We start from the raw sequence: 17,893 nt of genomic DNA, 5'->3' as shown, positions 1-17,893 counted from the left end.
TCCCAGCCATAATACTTGGGTGTTACAGGCTGTGTCATAGATAAAGCAATTGGGGTCCTGCCCTGTCCCAGTGACTTTGGGTCCTGCTCCAGGGTTGTTCTGGAGATGCTTTCCTCTAAAGGCATGGGTGCCCTCCTTAAGGCACTGGGTGTTATATGCAACTAATGAATCATTGAGTACTACAGCAAAAACCTATGATGTACTATATGTTGGCTAACTGAACATAATGAAAAAAAAAAGTTAAAAAAATAAAGGCATGGGCGCAGTAGGTAAAAGAGGTAAGGACTCTGAGCCCCAGCTTCCCCCTCTGTCAAATGGGGATGACAAAGCTTTACCCACAGGATTGCTGAGAACAGTGATACACATGAGCAAGCCCATGGCCCTGTGGTTACTGGAGGATCATGAATGCCTGTATGAATTCAGGCCATTTCTTACTCCTTTAAAACTTTGTAGGCGATAGTGGAGGAAAGGAGAAGAAAAGGTCCTGGTAAGAAGCCCATTATAATAACATGTGGTTGTTATGATCAGGGCCCAATTGTATCAGTGTCATTGTCCTTCCCCAGTGCCTAGCATGGTGCTGGGCACATAGTTATACCAGTAAAGCATAGTAATTGCTGGATTGATCCCTGTGCCACTCTTCTGGTCAGTGGTCCATCTAATATCAGGTGCCTGAAGGAGGCAGGTTCTGAAGATCTGTATCCTGATGGCTGCTGAAGCTTCTACTCCAGATTCAAGGGCAGCAGTCCTCAGAAGACCTCATCACTTCAAATCCTTAATGGGAAACGACATCTGACACAAGGGTATTCAAAGATCTGAATAAAAGCATATTGTGGAATAGCTCCTGTGAAGTTCACAAACTAGCCTAAAAGTAGAGAAGCTACTTTGATCTCATCATGGGAGAAGAGGTTTAACAGGTGGAATTTTAGTCCATCAGCAGCTACACTGCTGTGTAGTAGCCCTTGAGGCCCCTATTAGGGATTCCTTTTTGCTGAAAAGCAATTAATTGTCCAGTTGTAGAAGGAAATTGGTCTTTAATATGCATTTGCAATGAATAACCTAAATTGTTCTTTCCATATAAATAATAATTGGCAAATCACATGTATCTCCTAGAAGGGTGTTGAAATTTACAGTTTTTAGATTTTCCTAGCAATTTGACATGGTAATATAGATTCTTCCCTAGTGCTCATGGTTTTCCCCCAATTTATAAAAAGATTCTTTAAAGAGTCAGAACAGGGGCGCCTGTGTGGTTCAGTTATTAAGCATCTGCCTTTGGCTCGGGTCATGATCCCAGGGTCCTGGGATCAAGCCCCGCATCCGGCTCCCTGCTCGGCGGGAGGCCTGCTTCTCCCTCTCCCACTCCCCCTGCTTGTGTTCCCTCTCTCGCTGTGTCTTTCTCTGTCAAATAAATAAATAAAATCTTAAAAATAAATAAATAAAAATAAAGAGTCAGAACATTTCCATGTGTTAAAGATTTCAATGACTAGATTTTAATATTTTATTTTATTTTTTTAAAGTTTTTGTTTATGTATTAGAGAGAGAGAGAGCACAAGCGGGCAGAGGGGCAGAGGGGGAGAGAGAAACAGACTCACTGCTAAGCAGGGAGCCTGACGCTGGGCTCAATCCCAGGACCCCGGGATCATGACCTGAGCCGAAGGCAGACACTTAACCGACTGAGCCACCCAAGCGCCCCAATATTTTTTTGTTGTTGTTAAAGATTTATTTATTTATTTTAGAGAGAGAGCGCTAGTGGGGAGAGGGGCAGAGGGAGAGAATCTTCAAGGAGACTCCCTGCTGAGCGCAAAACCCAACTCAGAGCTCAATCTCATGACCCATGAAATCATGACCTGAACCAAAACCAAGAATTGGACACTCAACTGACTGAGCCACCCAGGCATCCCTAGATTTTAATATTTTAAAAAATATTTATTACAGTAGAGTTTGGCCTATTCCTCTCTCAATAATCTGAGCAGTTACTTATAAATATCATAATTATTCCTAATACATAATATTTTATTTCTGTACTTCAGAAGGAAATAGACATCAACTTTCTCTAAATACTTGGGTAAATTTCATTGCTAATGATTGTTTCTATTTTGGTTATATGTAGTATGGACCAATTTGATAAGACGTAGTGTGAATCTGTTAATACTATAAGAATAGGGGCTCCTGAGTGGCTCAATCGGTTAAGAGTCTGCCTTTGGCTCAGGTCATGATCCTAGTGTCCTGGAATCGAGCCCTGTGTCGGGCTCCCTGCTCAGCACAGAGCCTGCTTCTCCCTCTCCCTCTGCTGCTCCCCCTGCTTGTGCTCTTTCTCTGTGTCAAATAAATACATAAAATCTTTTAAAAAATATTATAAGAATATAATCATGGGAACTTTTCACCTAATGGAATTGTATCGAAAAATTATGAATATGTAAATATATGTCAAATATTTCCTTAAAGTTTGGTTGACATACAATACACTGTACATATTTAAAGTATAACCTCTAATAAGTTTTTATATCTATATGCACTTGTGAATCCAATACTACAGTCAAGATAAGGAACATATTCATCACTTCAGAAAGTTTCTTTGTACCCCTTTGTAATGCCCCCATCTACCTCTCTAGCCTCCCTCTCTACATCACCCTATCCCATTTTTGGGCGACCACTGATCTTCTGTTACTATGATTTTTTCCAATAATTTTATGTGAATGGACTCATAAAATGTGTATTTTTTTTGTCATTCCTCTTTCTGTCAAGCTATTTCCACATTTGTCCATGTGTTGCATATATGAGTATTTTTTTCTTTTTTATTGTTGGCCAACATTCCATTGTGTGGGTATACCACAATTTGATCTATCCACTCACCTGGTAATGGATATTTTTTTTTTCCAGTTTGCAGTTCTTATTTTAAAAAAAAGGTGCAATGAACGTTTGCATATAATCATTGCTTGAACATGTGCTTTCTTTCTCTTGGGTAGATACATCTGGAGTGTAGCAGCTGGATCATATATGGCAGGTGTAGGATCAACATTGAAATAAGCTGACAAAATGTTTTTCCAAGTGTTGGCACTATTTTTCATTGCCACCAGCAACATATGCAAGTTCCATCCTCCACAACCTTGTAGGACTTGGTATGGTCAGTTTCTTTATTTTAGCCATTCACAGAGGGGTATAGTGAGATTACATTTCCCTAATGACTAGCAATATTCAGCATCATTTCATGTCCTTATTTGAAATTTGTATATTTCTTTTGATTAAGTATTTTATCAAATATGTTTTTGCATTTATTTATTTATTTATTTTCCCCCACCTACCTCAGCAACCCTCTGTTTCCTATAGTTAAGAGTCTCTCATGGGTTTTCTCCCTCTCTGATGACTTCCCATTCAGTTTTCCCTTCCTTCCCCTATGATCCTCCTCACTGTTTCTTATATTCCACATATGAGTGAAACTGTATGATAATTGTCTTTCTCTGGTTGACTTATTTCGCTCAGCATAATATCCTCCAGTTCCATCCATGTCAATGTAAATGCTAGGTATTCATCCTTTCTGATGGCTGGGTAATATTCCATTGTATATATATACTAACTCTTCTTTAACCGTTCATCTGTTGATGCACATCTTGGCTCTTTCCACAGTTTGTCTATTGTGGACATTGTTGCTATAAACATTGAGGTGCAGGTGCCCCTTCAGATCACTACATTTGTGTCTTTGGGGTAAATACCTAGTATGCAATTGCTGGGTCATAGGGTAGCTCTACTTTTTAGCTTTTTAAGGAACCCTCCATACTGTTTTCCAGAGTAGGCTGTACCAGCTTGCATTCCCACCAACAGTGTAAGAGGGTTCCCCTTTCTCCACATCCTTGCCAATATTTGTTGTTTCCTGTCTTGTTAATTTTAGTCATTCTGACTGGTGTGAGGTGGTATCTCATTGTGGTTATGATTTGTATTTCCCTGATGCCAAGTGATGTGGAGCATTTTTTCATTTGTCTGTTGGCCATTGGTATGTCTTCTTTTGTTTTTTTAACATTTTATTTATTTAGGGGCGCCTGGGTGGCTCAGTCGGTTATGTGTCTGCCTGCAGCTCAGGTCATGATCCCAGGGTCCTGGGATCGAGCCCCATGTTGGGCTCCCTGCTCAGCAGGGAGCCTTCCTCTCCTCACTCTCCCACTCTCTCTCTGTTAAATAAATAAATAAAATCTCTTTTAAAAAACTGTAAAAAGCAATTAGCCCTCCATAAGGTAGATGATCCTCATCCAATCAGGTGGAGGACTGAATAGAACAAGAAGAAAGCTCTCAAAATATTTTATAATAAAGCAGGATGGTTGCTGTTTGTGTTTTCCCAGCTTTCCTTGGCCAGCATGGTTACCATGGTGACTCAGTGACTGCTGTGGAACTTGGTACAATCTGAAAATACATTTATAATTTTTGCCTGAATCACTCATTTTTCTAATAGTGGTTAAGTGTTGCTTTTATAATGCTATCATTCTTTCTAGATTAATAATTTAGCATTCAAATGTTGGGTAGAGCTTTTCCATTCACTTCTTTTTTAAAATTTTCTTATTGTTATGTTAATCACTATACATTACATCATTAGTTTTTGATGTAGTGTTCCATGATTCATTGCTTGTGCATAACACCCGGTGCTCCATGCAGAACGTGCCCTCTTTAATACCCATCACCAGGCTAACCCATCCTCCCACCCCCCTCCCCTCTAGAACCCTCAGTTTGTTTTTCAGAGTCCATTGTCTCTCATGGTTCGTCTCCCCCTCCGATTTCCCCCCTTCATCCTTCCCCTCCTGCTATCTTCTTCTTTTTTTTTTTTCTTAACATATATTGCATTATTTGTTTCAGAGGTACAGATCTGTGATTCAACAGTCTTGCACAATTCACAGTGCTCACCATAGCACATACCCTCCCCAGTGTCTATCACCCAGCCACCCCATCCCTCCCACCCCCCACCACTCCAGCAACCCTCAGTTTGTTTCCTGAGATTAAGAATTCCTCATATCAGTGAGGTCATATGATACATGTCTTTCTCTGATTGACTTATTTCGCTCAGCATAACACTCTCCATTCACTTCTATCATTTACTTATTTATTCATGTATTTATTTTCTTAGTATGACCCATGGATTCCTATTTTGCTCAAAGATTTACCCTCTGACATTATAATTATATATTTTGATGCTCACATTGTCACAGAATTGGGCAGTGTTAGCCCCTTCAAATTGGCTTCTGTGTCCATATGTTGCCTCCCTTGAATTCCCTGAGAATGTACTTTGCTTTGTGAGCCTGAGTATTTCCCAATCTGTGGAAAGAAAATAATGTTGCCAACCTCAGAGCAATGCTTTGAACATTTAAAGACTAAAAGTTTAAAAATAGCAACCTATACTATGTGGCAAGAAGAAAGCTCTCAAAATGTTAGTTGCCCAATCCAGTTTTGCCTCCTTCATTTTGTCAACCTGCTGCCTCTGACATGAACATGATAGCATGAGTACCAGAGAGAATACTTGGATATGGAGCAGCAAGCAGGGAAGAGCCCACATTTCCATGATGTGAGAGCTTCAGTGTCTGCTGTGTGTGGGAGGAGGCTGTGGGATGGAGCTGGGGAAGAAGCACAGCATCACTGCACAGCTTCCAGTGACCTAAGTAGGAATAAGCAAGCACATGCTCATCCCTTTCCCCTGTGTTTCATGTGCTTTCCGTTTCCCCTCTATCCCATGTGCTGTCTGATCCCCTGACTCTCTCTTCTAGTCGATCAGCAGAGAAAGGTGTGGACTCTGAGCTTCTGAAATAGGAGCCAATAGAGAAGAACCAAGTGTGTGACATTCAGTGAGCACTAGATGATGTCGAAGAGGAGCTCATGACTAAAGACTTCCACCTCAAAAACATGTTCATAAAAAGAATCACACACCTTTATTTTTTGAAAATCAAGGAAGAATTAGCTGACAGAAACTCAAAGTAGCCCTTAACCTTGTAACTTTCTTGTGAGCTGGAGTCTCTCAGAATAAAAAGATGCATGAAGTGGCAGGGGTGCAGCAAGGATCATTCTTGTCTGAGCTGGGCTCCCATTTATGTTTGAAACTAGAGGAAATATGGAGCATGAGGGAGTGAGTTACCTGGAAATAGCTATTTTTGATGGCTAAATTTCTTTGTGTCTGACTGTAGTAGTGAAAATCAGAGAAAGAGGGAAAACTGAAACTAGTGATAATATGCAGTACTTAGCAAAATTTCAATCTGTGTAAAAGCATTGCTGATTATACCAAATTGTGTGTAGTCAGCCTGACTACTAACCACACAGTAAGCTCTTGTTTTCTTGGAATCCAAATACCCTGAATTTTACCTTTAACTTCGTGTCACTGTTTTTATAGCTTTCTTTACACAAATAATGCATTTTTATTGTGCAAAATGTAGCAGTTATGGATAAGCAAAGGGGATCCTATAGAATGACATACAGAGCAAATGTGTCAAGACCTTATTCAAATAAACTCTTTTCAGAGTGGATACCCAGAGCCAGCACAGACTTAGCAAACCTTATATATTCCTTAATACTATCCAATACAAAAACCAGTGATGCTGAACATTCCAGATTTTCAAGTGCCTTTGGGATTATCAAAGGCAGGTTAAATAATGCAAGGTCTTGATCTGGAGTTCAGAATATATCGAATCCATTGACAAATCAGTGGTGCTCTACTGTATATGGATACTCAATAGAAGAGATGACCTTACTTTCCAGTTATTCTGGATAAGAGACAGTTTACATATATAAGAAATGAGAGGGGACAATTGCTGGTAGATACAAGTTAAGGGTTGCCCAGGAATAATTTCATCTGGATCAATATCCCAAGGAAGAGGCAGGTGCCATTTCTGTACCAAGAGGTGAATGGAATTTGCCTGTTGAATGCTGTAATCAAAAACAAACAACACTTCACTTTACAGATTAAACTATCCTGTTTTCTCTTAAAAAACTGAATTGACTTGTGTGTGTGTTTCTTGTGTTTCTATGTCCCTTCTGGCTCTACTACCTCCTACACATACTCATGGTTATAGTTTATTTTGGGGGGGGGTGAACTTTATGTAAATTTCACCTAAAAAAAAGAAAGAAGGCGACAGTCGCACATCAGTGGGTCCTGTTGGTTATAGTTGAAACTCAGTAAAGACCAGCATCAGATCTCCAATTCAGGGTTAGACATCCCAGAAAATTTTTTTTTTTTAATTCTAGGCAAGTGATGGATACAGAGGGATTGTTCCAGTTAAGTGAAAATCCAGAAAGCTGGCTGATTCCCATGAGGTCAAGCTCCCAATCTCCATCCTCCCTCCCCTGTGTGGAGCCCCCTGGTCTGAGACTCAGAGCTGCCATCCTGGATCTCACCACCAGGTGACATCACATTTGTCTCCATTTTTGTTATTCTTTTTTTATGAAAAGGAGTGCATTACGAAGAGTAAAAAATATCACAAAATAGCTATGATACCAATTCTGCTTGGAAAATTCATATGTATATTAAAGAAGATCCATTTGCTTTTGACCCCAAACTACATCGTGTGTATTGATTTATCTCTTGCCTCATCACTGTCAGCTGATGTACAGTGTGGACTGGGCAAATGTTCCTTACCAGGGAATAGGGCATTCTCCCTCCATTACCCCAACATTGTATAGGCTGCCCGACCTTCTCCCACCCCTTTTCACCCCCTGTTCATGACAAAAGACACAGCTTCCCAGATCCTGCTCAGATTCCCTGTCCTCTCAGTCACCTACCCCTTGTTCTACCCTAAACCACCCTTGAAATACCTGCCACCATCTTCCAAGGTGCACCACTGCTACCAGGTGTTTCATCTGCAGGCACCAAAGTATATGTTTTCACGATATTCTTTTACACCTAGCAGTTTTTTCAGACAGAATTAGAGTCATTTTTCGTAAGTTTAATGCCTGGGATTTTGGAAGATTATTATTTTTCTACTCTTTGCAGAAGCTTCAGAGAAAAGTTTGATGTTAGTGGTACTTTGGTGCCACCTTGTGACAAAACTCTGAACTGTAGCTTGAACATGTCTGGGAAGGAAAGTGGGAGGGAGGGGCTCTGACCCAAACTCACCAGACTGAACTTTCTGGAAGTCAGGATGAAAATGATAGAATTCTTTGGGTACAGTGTATTGATGGCTTTCTCTGGACATTTTATACAAATGGAATCATACAATATGTTGTCTTTCGCATATTGAGCGTCTTTCTCTTGGCTTAATGTTTTCAAGTTTCAAATATTGTAGAATGTATCAGTATTTCATTCATTTTTTTTGGCCAAATATACCACATTTTATTTACCCATTCATTAATAGGCGGACATTTGAGTTGTTTCTGCTTTTGGCTATTATGAATAACGATGCTATGTACATTCCTATACTAGTTTTTATATAGACATATGTTTTCATTTTTCCTGACTGTGTGCCTAGGAGTGAAATTGTTGAGTCATTTAGTAACTCTCTGTTGAACTGTTTGAGGAACTGCCAGACTGTTTTCATAGCCCTGACAGTGTTGAGGCGTGCAGGCATAGTCTGTCGTTCTTCTTCTGATTGGACTCCTGTTATGGGTTTTGAGAAAGAATACCATAGAGTTGAAGTGCCCTTCTGTCACTTCATATTTAGGAGGACATGATACCCACATGACATCACTTGATCACTGGAGATGCTGACCTTCATCACAGGGTTAGGGTGGTGTTTGTCTAGTTTCTCCAGTGTACAGTAACTATTTTCCATTCACCTATTCTATTCTCTGAAGTGAGTCACTAAGTCTGTCCTGCCCTCAGGGGTGGGAGTCAGATATGGTTCACCTCATGGAGGCAGGGTATCCACATATATTATTCGGAGTTATTTAAAGATAGTTTATATCATGGAATCCATTTTTGTTAATTCAAACATTTATATATATGTCAATATGGATTCATGTATACATATTTTCTCAGGTTTTTTCAAATGGCTACATCCCAAAAGAAGGTCTAGTATCATGATTTCTTTGGTGTAGAAAATGGATTTTGACTGAACACCCAGGAAACTGCAAAAGAGTTCCCTAACTTTGCCATTATATATCACTACCATGGTATTGTCTAAATATGGTATGTTAGACAATGCTTTCAGATAATATATTTAGCCATGGCAGAGTTTGGAATGACATTATACTTTCATATGATTTTATTCCATGATTGATTTCCTTGAAAAAGAAATAAAAACATATGACAGAGTCTATTGAAATGATGATAGCAAATTCTTGCTAACATGCATAAAACATATTTACAAAATCCATTCAATGAAGCAAAATTATAAGCTATGTCAGAGAAAATGTGTGCTTCATTTGAAAGCCCTTTGTGAAAAGCACGGTACTTCAGTTATCTGACTCCTATTCTATGGAAGGTATTTTACAACTCTAGCTTTTATGTAGTTGATCCCATTGTAATATAATCCTTGTCTTACCCAAGCAATTGAATTCTGATCTGGGGATAGGAGATCCTTCCCTTTGGGGGGAAATAGTTGTTTGCATCCTTTGAACAATCATTTTAACATTATAGATATGTACATGTGATAAAGAAGTGGCCGTTAAGTTGGTAAGTGTAATTTCCATGGAAGCATGGGGGAACATGGCCTAGTTATATAATGCATGAAGACTAAGTTGGAGAGAAGGTGCATGGAGATGTAAATTGAGTATGGAGATTTTTCTTAGAATTTTGGTGCAAAGGTGAAAGTATATGTAAAGAGGAGAGTCACGAGAGTTGTGGAGAGGGGCCCAGAGCATTAAAGCATATTTGTAAATCATCAATTATAAGAGACTTGCGCAGGCTGAAATCTTAAAGGGAAGGAGCTATCTCTTCTTTGATTTAACATCTGAATTTACCACTCCACCCTTTCCACACTTTACTTGTTTCTATTCTGGAGAAGTCTGATTCTTAACTAAAAGGATGGTATAGAGTTTGGTATTAATGCCTGGTAAGTAGATGAATGGATGAATAGATGCAGGAGGTGTCTAACATGTCCTGGGAAATCACCGATTTTTGCATCTTAGGACAAAGCTCTTCAGGCAGCTAATGAACCTGTGGTGTTGGGTGGTTGAGAGGCTGCAGCTTCTCAGGATTCAGCAACTGATGGCTGCAATATGGGAGGCATTTCAAGTGTGAAGGACCAGCCTGAGCATTGCAGTTGCTATAGAAACCTGACATCATTGTGGGATGTTAATGATTTTTTAATAGAGACAGATATGTCCTGGGAAGAAGAGCATGTCTGCCTTCAGGTAGTTGGGACTCATCTGGGAGAGTGGGTCTCGGTGATGGGGGCTGAAATGCCCCGAGGTATAAGTAGACAGCAGGATTCAGTTCCAAGTCACCTTTCTGACTTTGGGATGTGGTGCCCTGGTTGTTACTTACGGAAAGCCATTGGGGTCCCATCTGACCCCAGTGACTGTGGGTCCTGCTCCAGGGGTGTCCTGGAGCTATTTTTCTTCCAATTCAGGGGTGTGGGAGGTAAGACGGGTAATGACTCTGAGCCCCGAGTCCCCCTTTGTACAATGGGGATGAGAATGCTTCATCCACAGGGTCACTGAGAACAGTCAGTGATGCACAGGAGCAAGCCCATGGCCCTGTGGTTATTGTGGGATCATGAATGCCTGTATGAATTAAGGACACTTCTTATTCCTTTTCAACTTTATTGTTAGGGGATAGATAAGGAAAGGAGAAAAAAAAAAGAGCTCTGGTGGAAAATCCATTAAAATGCGATTGTTAGGACTATGACCCATTGTAGCAGTGTCAATGACACTGAGTTAGTGTCTAGCATGGTGCTGGGCACATAATTAATCCAGGAAAACATAGTGAGTGCTGGATCTGTCTTTCCCTGTGCAGCTCTTCATGCTGGTGGTCAAGCTCACATCAGGGGCCTAAAGGAGGTACTTTCTGAGCGTCTGTGTCCTGATGGTTTCTGAAGCTACTATTTCAGATTCAAGGACAGTGGTCATAAAGAAACCCCATCACCTTACATCCCGTGTGGGATATGATGTCTGGCATGGGTGACTATAGCTGAAAAAAAGCAGTTGTGTATGAGCTCCTCTGACAGTAGATTAGTTTTGATTTCCTGTAGTTTTACATGAAAAGAATTATAAAGGTTGCATTTTATTTTCATGTGGCTTGTTACATTCAGCCATTGATTGATTGATTGTTCTGAATTATCTTTTATTTTTACATGCATATATGTAACATTATTTATGAATACTTGGGAAATACTTTCTTGAATATTTGGTATATAATACCAAATATTGTATCTGGGAATCATAGATTTTCAATTCTTTTTTGAATCATGAATTATCCATTTGATATGCACTGAAGTAGAAAACCACACAGAATTATCTTCAGATTTAGGATTATAGTAAATATATGATAAGTGAATTATTAAACTCTCCCAAGAAGTGACAATTGAAATAATATTTTTTCCCTTTTGTAAAGCAAAATTTTGTACTTTGATGATATAAACCAAAACATAGAAATGAGCTGTGTTTGTTTGCTGCATACATATTTATTTTTTTCTATTATTATTATTATTATTATTTTATGTTAGTCACCATACAGTACACCATTAGTTTTTGATGTAGTGTTCCATGATTCAGTGTTTGCATATAACACCCAGTGCTCCATGCAATACGTGCCCTCCTTAATACCCATCACCAGGCTAACACATCCCCCCACCCCCCTCCCCTCTAAAACCCTGTTTGTTTCTCGGAATCCATAGTCTATCATGGTTCATCTACCCCTCCGATTTCCCCCCTTCATTTTTCCCTTCCTTCTCCTAATGTCCTCTATGCTATTCCTTATGTTCTACAAATAAGTGAAACCGTATGATAATTAACTTTCTCTGCTTGACTTATTTCACTTAGCATAATCTCCTCCAGTTCCATCCATATTGCTGCAAAATTTGGGTGTTCATCCTTTCTGATGGCTGACTAATATTCCATTGTATATATGGACCACATCTTCTTTATCCATTCATCTGTTGAAGGGCATCTCAGCTCTTTCTATAGTTGGCTATTGTGGACATTGCTGCTATAAACATTTTTTTTTAATTTTATTATGTTATGTTAGTCACCATACAATACATCATTAGTTTTTGATGTGGTGATCCACGATCCATTGTTTTTGTATAACACCCAGTGCTCCATGCAGTATGTGCCCCTCCTTAATACCCATCACCGGGCTAACCAATCCCCCTTCCCCCCCCCCTCTAAAACCCTGTTTGTCTCTCAGAGTCCATAGTCTCTCATGGTTCATCTCTCCCTCCAATTCCCCCCTCATTTTTCCCTTCCTTCTCCTAATGTCCTCCCTGCTATTCCTTATGTTCCCCAAATAAGTGAAACCATATGATAATTGACTTTCTCTGCTTGACTTATTTCACTTAGCATAATCTTCAGCCCCATCCATGTTGATGTAAAAGTTGGGTATTCATCCTTTCTGATGGCTGAGTAATATTCCATTGTACATATGGACCACATCTTCTTTATCCATTCATCTGTTGAAGGGCATCTCGGCTCTTTCCACAGTTTAGCTATTGCGGACATTGCTGCTATGAACATTGGGGTGCATAGGGCCCTTCTTTTCACTACATCTGTGTCTTTGGGGTAAATACCCAGGAGCGCAATTGCTGGGTCATAGGGTAGCTCTATTTTTAAATTTTTGAGGCACCTCCACACTGTTTTCCAAAGTGGCTGTACCAACTTGCATTCCCTCCAACAGTGTAAGAGGGTTCCCCTTTCTCCACAACCTCTCCAACATGTGTTGTTTCTTTCCCTGTCCATTTTTGCCATTCTAACTGGTGTAAGGTGGTATCTCAGTGTAGTTTTGATTTGAATTTCCCTGATGGCTAATGATGATGAACATTTTTTCATGTGTCTGTTAGCCATTTGTATGTCTTCTTCAGAGAAGTGTCTGTTCATATCTTCTGCCCGCTTTTTGACTTGATTATTTGTTTTTTGGGTGTTGAGTTTGAGAAGTTCTTTATAGATCTTGGATACCAGCCCTTTATCTGTAGTGTCATTTGCAAATATCTTCTCCCATTCTGTGGGTTGCCTCTTTGTTTTGTTGACTGTTTCCTTTGCTGTGCAGAAGCTTTTTATCTTGATGAAGTCCCAAAAGTTCATTTTTGCTTTTGTTTCACTAGCTTTTGGAGATGTATCTTGAAAGAAGGTGCTGTGGCCGATGTCAAAGAGGTTACGGCCTATGTTCTCCTCCAGGATTTTGATGGATTCCTGTCTCACATTGAGGTCTTTCATCCACTTTGAGTTTATCTTTGTGAATGGTGTTAGAGAATGGTCGAGTTTCATTCTTCTGCATGTGGCTGTCCAATTTTCCCAGCCCCATTTATTGAAGAGACTGTCTTTTTTCCATTCCATGTTTTTTCCTGCTTTGTCGCAGATTATGTGACCATAGAGTTGAGGGTCCATATCTGGATTCTCTATTCTGTTCCATTGGTCTATATGTCTGTTTTTGTGCCAGTACCATGCTGTCTTGGTGATCACAGCTTTGTAATATAGCTTGAAATCGGGCAACGTGATGCCCCCAGCTTTGTTTTTCTTTTTCAACATTTCCTTGGCGATTCAGGGTCTTTTCTGATTCCATACAAATTTTAGGATTGTTTGTTCCAGCACTTTGAAAAATGTCATTGGAATTTTGATCGGGATGGCATTGAAGGTATAGATTGCTCTGGATAGCATAGACATTTTAACAATGTTTATTCTTCCGATCCATGAGCATGGAATATTTTTCCATCTTTTTGTGTCTTCTTCAATTTCTTTCATGAGTGTTTTGTAGTTCCTAGAGTATAGATCCTTTACCTCTTTGCTTAGGTTTATTCCGAGGTATCTTATGGTTTTTGGTGCTATTGTAAATGGAATCGTTTCTCTAATTTCTCTTTCTACAGTTGCATTGTTAGTGTATAAGAAAGCAACTGATTTCTGTGCATTGATTTTGTATCCTGACACATTACTGAATTGCTGGATGAGTTCTAGTAATTGGGGGTGGAGTCTTTTGGGTTTTACACATAAAGTATCATGTCATCTGTGAAAAGAGAGAGTTTGACTTCTTCTTTGCCAATTTGAATACCTTTTATTTCTTTTTGTTGTCTGATTGCTGTTGCTAGGACTTCTAGTACTATGTTGAACAATAGTGGCGATAGTGGGCATCCTTGACGTGTTCCTGATCTTAAGGGAAAGGCTCTCAGCTTTTCCCCATTGAGGATGATATTCTCTGTGAGTTTTTCATGGATGGATTTTATGAACTTGAGAAATGTTCCCTCTATCCCTATACCCTGAAGAGTTTTAATCAGGAAAGGATGTTGTTTTTTGTCAAATGCTTTTTCTGCATCAATTGAGAGGACCATATGGTTCTTCTCACTCCTCTTATTAATGTGTTCCACCACATTGATTGATTTGCGAATGTTGAACCACCCTTGCATCCCGGGGATAAATCCCACTTGGTCGTGGTGGATGATCCTTTTAATGTATTGTTGGATCCTATTAGCTAGGATTTTGTTGAGGATTTTGGAATCCATATTCATCAGGGATATCGGTCTGAAATTCTTTTTGATGGGGTCTTTGCCTGGTTTGGGAATTAAGGTAATGCTGGCCTCATAGAATGAGTCTGGAAGCTTTCTTCCTGTTTCTACTTTTTGAAACAGCTTCAGGAGAATAGGTATTATTTCTTCTTTGAATGTTTGGTAGGATTCCCCAGGGAATCCGTCAGGCCCTGGACTCTTGTTTTTTGGGAGGTTTTTGATCACTGCTTCAATCTCGTTACTGGTTATTGGCCTATTCAGGTTGTCCATTTCTTCCTGTTTCAGTCTTGGCAGCTTATAGGTTTCCAGGAAGGCCTCCATTTCATCCAGATTGCTCAGTTTATTGGCATATAGTTATTGATAATAATTTCTAATAATTGTTTCTATTTCCTTGGTGTTAGTCGTGATCTCTCCCCTTTCATTCATAATTTTATTAATTTGGGTCCTTTCTCTTTTCTTTTGGATAAGTCTGGCCATTGGTTTATTGATCTTATGAATTCTTTCAAAGAACCCACTTCTAGTTTCGTTGATCTGATCTACTGTGTTTCTGGTTTCTAATTCATTGATTTCTGCTCTAATTTTAATTATTTCTCTTCTAATGCGTGGCTTAGGCATTGTTTGTTGCTTTTTCTCTAGTTCTTTAAGTTGTAGAGTTAGTTGGTGAATTCGGGATTTTTCTATTTTTTTGAGTGAGGCTTGGATGGCTATGTACTTCCCCTTAGGACTGCCTTTGCAGTATCCCATAGGTTTTGGACCGATGTGTTTTCATTCTCATTGTTTTCCATGAATTTTTTAAGTTCTTCTTTGATTTCCTGGTTGACCCAAACATTCTTGAGCAGACTGGTCTTTAGCTTCCAAGTGTTTGAATTTCTGCCAAATTTTTTCTTGTGTTTGAGTTCCAGTTTTAAAGCATTATGGTCTGAGAATATGCAGGGAATAATAATACATACCCAGTATGTAGTCTATTCTGGAGAAAGTTCCATGTGTGCTCGAGAAGAATGAGTATTCTGTTGTTTTAGGGTGGAATGTTCTGTATATATCTATGAGGTCCATCTGATCCAGTGTGTCATTCAAAGCTCTTCTTTCTTTGTTGATTTTCTTCTTAGATGATCTGTCCATTGCTGAGAGTGGAGGTCTCCTACAATTAACATATTGTTATCAATATGACTCTTTATTTTGATTAACAGTTGGCTTATGTAGATGGCTGCTCCCATGTTGGGGGCATAGATATTTACAATTGTTAGATCTTCTTGTTGGATAGACCCTTTAAGAATGATATAGTGTCCTTCTGTGTCTCTAACTACAGACTTTAATTTAAAATCTAATTTGTCTGATATAAGAATTGCTACCCCAGCTTTCTTTTGAGGTCTGCTGGCATGGAAGATGGATCTCCATCCCTTCCCTTTCAGTCTGGATGTATCTTTAGGTTCACAATGAGTCTCTTGTAGACAGCATATGGATGCGTCCTGTCTTTTTATCCAATCTGCAACCCTGTGCCGTTTTATGGGAGCATTTAGGCCATTCACGTTGAGAGTGATTATTGAAAGATATGAATGAATTGTCATCATGTTGCCTGTGAAGACGTTGTTTTTATAGATAGTCCCTGTAAATTTCTGTTGTATATCACTCTTGGGGTCTTTCTCCTTTTATAAACCCCCCCTTAATATTTCTTGGAGAGCTGGCTTAGTGGTCACATATTCTTTCAGTTTCTGCCAGTCTTAGAAGCTCACATCTCTCCATCCATTCTAAATGACAGCCTTGCTGGAGAAAGTATTCTTGGCTGCATGTTCTTCTCATTTAGTACCCTGAATATGTCTTGCCAGGCCTTTCTGGCTTGCCAGGTCTCTGTGGATAGGTCTGACGTTATTCTGATGTTCCTCCCTCTGTACGTAAGGAATCTCTTCCCCCAACTGCCCTTAAGATGGTTTCCTTGGTTCTAAGTTTTGCGAGTTTTACTATTACATGCCGGGGTGTTGGCCTGTTTTCCTTGATCTTGGGAGGGGTCCTCTCTGCCTCTAGGACACGAATGTTTGTTTCATTCCCCAGATTAGGGAAGTTCTCAGCTACGATTTGCTCAAATATATCATCTAGTCCTCTCTCTCTCTCTCCACCCCCTCTGGGATTCCAATAATTCTGACATTGGAACGTTTCATGGTGTCACTTATTTCTCTGATTCTATTTTCATGGATTCTGAGTTGTTTTTCCCTGGCCTCCTCTTTTCCCTTTTTATCTATTAAATTGTCTTCCATGTCACTAATTCGTTCTTCTGCCTCACTTACCCTAGCTGTTAGATTATCTAGATTAGATTAGATCTCATTGATAGCATTTTTAAGTTCTGCCAATTCACTTTCATTTCTGGCCTTAGAGACTCTATGTTGCCATTAATTGATTTCTCCATTGTAGCTATTGTCTTCACAATTGCTAGCCTGAATTCCATCTCCGATATCTTGGTTATGTCTGCATCCATTTGTAAATCTGCTGCATAAGTCATAATCTCTGAGGTTTTCCTGTTTTGGGGGTTCCTCCTCCTAATTCTGTTGAGGGGTGGCTGAGGGAATGTATAGAGTCCAAATTATTGACCACGACCCAAGCAAGATGCACCTGTTTTCTAGGGACCTTAGGGTTGCTGGCCTCTTGTTTTCCCAGCCTGTCTTCTGGGGGAGAGGCCTGCTGCACTGTTACTTGGGCAACCCTGTTTGAGCAGAGTTGCCCTGCCCCCTGTGGCAGGGGATGGGCTCAGGGAAAATTGGTTTTTTGGGGCTTTTGTTCTCTGGCGGCTTTCCCTGGTGGCTTTCCACGTCTTTTCGGAGAGTCAGAGCAGAAGATTTCTCTCTGCCTCAGAGCAGAGAGATCGCAATCTCTTCTTCAGTGAGCTCTCCAGGCCACACTCTCTCCGTTTTTGTCTGTGCTGCTATAAACTGCAGTCCAGGTTTGTGCACCCCTCAGCAGCGTTCCCTGTCCTTGCCTCCAGGTCAGGCTCGTCTCTGCCCTTTGTGCTTCTAGAACTGCCAGCCACCCCCAGGTCACCTGTGCGCTCCAGCTTCTGTCCTGGGGGCTGCCCTAAAGTCCTTTCCCCACCACTACCAATCTTCGAGTCTGTGCCCCGTCCCCAGTGCAAGAGGTTATCGCTCACCAGTGGTGTAGGATCCCCATGGCCAGGCTCCCTCCCCCTGCCATTTATCCTCCGATATCTGCCTGCAGAATCACGGCTCCCCACTTCACGCCTCGAAACCAACCGCCTGCGATATTCTGTTTGTAGAGATCCAGATCTATCTTCTTACATCTCAGGCTGATTTTGTGGGTGTTCAGAGTGGTCTGGTAGATATCCAGCTCAATTCCGGGGA

Source organism: Neomonachus schauinslandi, chromosome X (assembly GCF_002201575.2).
Source record: "Neomonachus schauinslandi chromosome X, ASM220157v2, whole genome shotgun sequence".
In the NCBI taxonomy this organism is placed as follows: Eukaryota; Metazoa; Chordata; class Mammalia; order Carnivora; family Phocidae; genus Neomonachus; species Neomonachus schauinslandi.
The sequence above is the reverse complement of the archived record's forward strand: the minus strand, read 5'-3'. Positions refer to the sequence as shown.